This window comes from Penaeus japonicus, unplaced genomic scaffold (genome assembly GCF_977035675.1).
Source record: "Penaeus japonicus unplaced genomic scaffold, GWHDUDI00000001_assembly GWHDUDI00000021, whole genome shotgun sequence".
In the NCBI taxonomy this organism is placed as follows: Eukaryota; Metazoa; Arthropoda; class Malacostraca; order Decapoda; family Penaeidae; genus Penaeus; species Penaeus japonicus.
In genome coordinates, this window is record NW_028234423.1 from 31,131,093 (window position 1) to 31,135,653 (window position 4,561).

General features: G+C 44.4%; 1 protein-coding gene across 1 annotated transcript in view; it reads right to left on the reverse strand.

Annotated features, from left to right (window-relative positions):
- Positions 1-4,561, reverse strand: part of LOC122243516 (uncharacterized) — a 199,306-nt gene that overhangs the window by 94,488 nt on the left and 100,257 nt on the right. The gene's annotated exons all lie outside the window — the stretch shown is intronic.

The following is a 4,561-nucleotide window of genomic DNA, read 5'->3' on the forward strand; positions in this document are numbered from 1 at the left end:
TCTCTCTCTCTCAGAGGACGTATACAGCCACCTCGTCCCCTCTCACTCACACTCACTCACTCACTCATAAACAAAGATTCCCGCTCGAGAAAGAAAAAGTTTCCGAGGACACATACAGCCAGCCACCTTGCCCTCTCGTCTCTCAATTGATCGCGAAGGTCAGGTCTTGGCAAAGGCGAAATTGCCCGCTCCTGCATCAGCGCAATTGATCGAATTGATCGCTACCGAGGCAAGAGTTGTGCAAATTAAAACGTGGGTGAAATATCTGCATGATGCGGGGTCGCGTCCAGTGCAGGCATGCAGACGGCCCAGGCAGTGTCATGCACCCGCCCCGGGGCATTCCACTCGGAGGCTCAGGGGAGGTCGTCCTCGTCGCTTGAAAGCAGGCTGGCAGGCAGGCGGGCAGGCAGGCAGGCAGGCAGGCAGGAAAGCAGGCAGGAAGGAAGGCAGGCAGGCAGGCAGGCAGGCAGGAAAGCAGGCAGGAAAGCAGGCAGGCAGGCAGGCAAGCAAGCAAGCAAGCAGGAAGGCAGGCGGGCAGGCAGGCAGGCAGGCGGGCAGGAAAGCAGGCAGGCAGGCAGGCAGACAGACTGTTAGGTATACAGGCACGAAGCGAGGAAGCGAGGGGGGGTTGACTCTAAGGTAGGCTGGCAGACAGAGGGGTCGATAGGTAGGTGGGAAGGAGGAAGGAGGGAAGGAGAGAGGGTGGTTGTGAGAGAAGGAGGGAAGGAGGGAGAGTGTTTGGGAGAGAAGGAGGGAGGAGGGGGACAATAGGTTGGTTGGTAGACAGATAGGGAGGGAAAACTAAACTGTGGGGTAAGTTAACAGATAGGGAGGTAGGTAGGTAAGTAAGTAAGTAAGTAAGTAGGTAGGGAGGTATGTAGGTAGGTAGGTAGGTATATTGAGAGAGAAATTCTTTGGTGGACAGGAAGACAAGCGAGAGGTTGACAAATATTGAAACAGAGGAAGACATACAATGTGCCAGATATACAAATAGTCTAAAAGACGAGAATGGGACAGAGAAAGAGAGTAAGAGTAGGAGAAAAATAAAGAAAGAAAGAAAGAGAAAAAGAGAGAAACAGACAGACAGACAGAGAGGCGAATTCAGAGAAAATTATGAAGACATTATACCCGATCATTACGTGGCTTGCCAATTTACACTCAAGCAGACAGGCACACCAACAGATGCCAAGGAACAGACCGACTAATTGTTAGACATGCGGATGGCGAGAGCGCTTGGCACGGCGCTGCGTGGGGTGACGGGCTTAAAAATGTCACGTTGGCATTTGATCGCAGTTGTTTTAAGTGCTTGGGAGGTCGGGAGGCGGGAGTTGGGGACCGGGAGTCGGGGGTTGGGAGTTAGGGGTCGGGGGTTGGGGGTCGGGGGGCGGGGGTCGGGAGTTGGGAGTTGGGGGTCGGGAGTCGGGGGTTGGGAGTCGGGAGTCGGGAGTCGGGGGTCGGGGGTCGGGAATCGGGGGTCGGGGTGCTGCTTTTAGTGCTACTGTTTATGAAAAAATGTTGTTGTTGTTTTTGTTATTATTGTTGTGTTGGAGGTGGTAGTGGTGGTGGTGAATGGAAATGTTGTTGTTGTTACTGATTTTGAAAATGCTGTTGTTGCGGTTGTGACATTTTTGTTTGTTGATTTATTGTTTTTCCTCCTTTATCTTATTGTTGTTGTTTTTTATGCTGCTGATATTATTGTTGCTGTTATCATTATTGTTGTTACTATTACTATTGTTTTAGTTATTATTGTTGATCATCATTATTATCATTGTTACTATTATGATTATCACTATCATTACCATTATTATCACTATTATTATCATTACTGTTATTATTATTATCATTACTATTATTATTACCATTATCGTTATTATTATCATTATTAATACTCTTATTATCATTACTATTGTCATTGTAATCTTTATTATTGTTAGTATTATTAGTATTAATATTATATTTTTTCCTTGGAGCTGTTTTACTCGACAATGAAAATATTATTATTTAACGATGATATTTATTCTGAAAGTATCATCGCAGTATTTAGTGTGGTAATATAATGGCAGTTATGATATTACTGAAACTTCTTCTTAAAGGCGAGATGTCAAGGGAGTGACAACATGAATGAGTGAATGAGTAACTTAAGTCTGAGTTGTTTGTCTATTAAGTGTGAGTTGCTGTTGTGTGTGTGTGTGTGTGTGTGTGTGTGTGTGTGTGTGTGTGTGTGTGTGTGTGTGTGTGTGTGTGTGTGTGTTAGTGCGTGTGTGTGTGTGTGTGTTTGTGTTTGTGTTTGTGTTTGTGTGTGTGTGTGTAGGTTGGTCTGTTTTGTTCTTTGTCATGGTGCTGTGACACTGAGAGATATTCGGAGTAAGTACAAGTCCTCTCACCATTCTCTTTTTCTTTCTCTCGTTCTCGTTAATTTTCTTGTTCACTCACTCACTACGATTAATACTCTTTCTTCCTCTCTCCCTCCCTTTTTTCTCTCTCTCCCTACCTAGTTTTCTATCTCCATCCTTCCTTCTCTCTCTCCATCCTTCCTTCTCTCTCTCCCTCTCTTCCTCCCTCCCTCCCTCCCTCCCTCCCTCCCTCCTTCCCTCCTTCCCTCCCTCCCTCCCTCCCTCCCTCCCTCCCTCCCTCCCTCCCTCTTTCCCTCCCTACCTTCCTCTCTCTCTCTATCTATCTATCTATCTATCTATCTATCTATCTATCTATTTTCCCAACTCCCTCCTTCCCCCCTTCCTCCTTCCCCCCTTCCTCCTTCCCTCCCTCCTCCCCTCCCTCCTCCCCTCCCTCCTCCCCTCCCTCCTTCCTTCACTCCTCTATCACTCTCCAGGAAGAATTATAAAGAGGGAGAAAAAAAAATGTATCGTTTAGCATCTCTGTCGCGCAGGTGAATCTCGTCGCCATGTCCTTCAGTGTTGCCTCTGCGCCGTTGCCAAGGAGGGACGGAAGGGGTCGTCGAGCCATTACTCACACACTTACGCTTACTTACTCACTTGCTTACTTACTTAGTTACTTACACTTACATACTCACTTGCTTACTCACTTGCTTACGCTTACTTACTCACTTGCTTACGCTTACTTACTTACTTACTTATTTACTTACACTTACTTACTCATTTGCTTACGCTCTGTGGCTTGCTCATTTGCTTACGGTTACTTGCTTACTTACTCACTCGCTTACGCTTACTTACTACTTACGCTTACTTACTTACGCTTACTTACTTACGCTTACTTACTCACTTGCTTACGCTCTGTGGCTTGCTCATTTGCTTACGGTTACTTGCTTACTTACTCACTCGCTTACGCTTACTTACTACTTACGCTTACTTACTTACGCTTACTTACTTACGCTTACTTACTCACTTGCTTACGCTCTGTGGCTTGCTCATTTGCTCTTGTTTATGCGTTTTATTCAAGTGATGTTACCTAGGCATTCACTTGATTGTTTACTTTTGACTTGGTGGTTACTCATTTGCTGTTCCTGAGTTGCTGCTCCTTACTCATTTACCTTGACGCGTTTACTCGTTTAGTTCACTATGGCTTCCTCATTTACTTCAATTGTATCCTCTTCCGTGCTCATTTACTATTACGTAATCACTTACTTTTACGCGTTTGCTCATTTGATTTCCTATGCCTTCCTCATTTACGTACTCATTCCCCCGCTCCTCACTCATAAGTTACTGATTTATAGTCTTCATCTTTGCTAAGTCCTCCTTGCGGCTCCGAGTTCCCGTCTGGTCCTCGTGAGGTTTCTCCCTGGTCTTTGGGGAGGTGGGTGAAGACGTACTGTTTTTTGTTGTTGTTGTTTTTTTTTGTTTTTTTTGTGTAATTGGTCTGGGGTCTTTCTATTCTGGGGTGTGGTTATTTTGGAGGTTTTTGTTTTGTTTTATGTAACCGTGTTCTTTTTTTGTCTTTGTTTTGTCTCTTTTTGTTGTTGTTTTTTTTTTTTTTTTGTGTGTAATTTGTCTGGGGCCTTTTTACTCTGGTGTGTGTTTATTTTGGAGATTTTTTTATGTGACCGGATTTTTATTATTATTATTATTATTATTATTTTTGTCTTTGTTCTGTCTCTGTCTGTTCTGTTTTGTGTGTTTTTTTCTGTGTGTTTGTCTGTCTGTATCTGGGTTTTTACCTTTTTCTCTGTCTCTCTCTCTCTCTCTCTCTCTCTCTCTCTCTCTCTCTCTCTCTCTCTCTCTCTCTCTCTCTCTCTCTCTCATAGTTTTTTTCATCATTCTTTAGGTCTTCAGATCCATTTACCTATAATATATCCGTCGTCCTGATCAGACAGAGCGAAATTTTCTTTTGCGTTTCGTTTGTATCTCTTATTTACGTACCTTAAGATTAATGGACTTCATGTCAGACGTCCCAACATACTTCATCTAATGTGCGGCATATATTGGCACTCGTGTCTGGCGCATCGTGTATCTTCGGGCACTCGTATACTAAGTAAACGCTTGTCCCTTAACGCTACGTGTGTGGGTTTCATGTGAGCATCCAGATTATGCACCCCAGCTCCCATATTTCTTGTGTTTTAGGGGGTCGTTTCTTGGTGGTGTGTTTT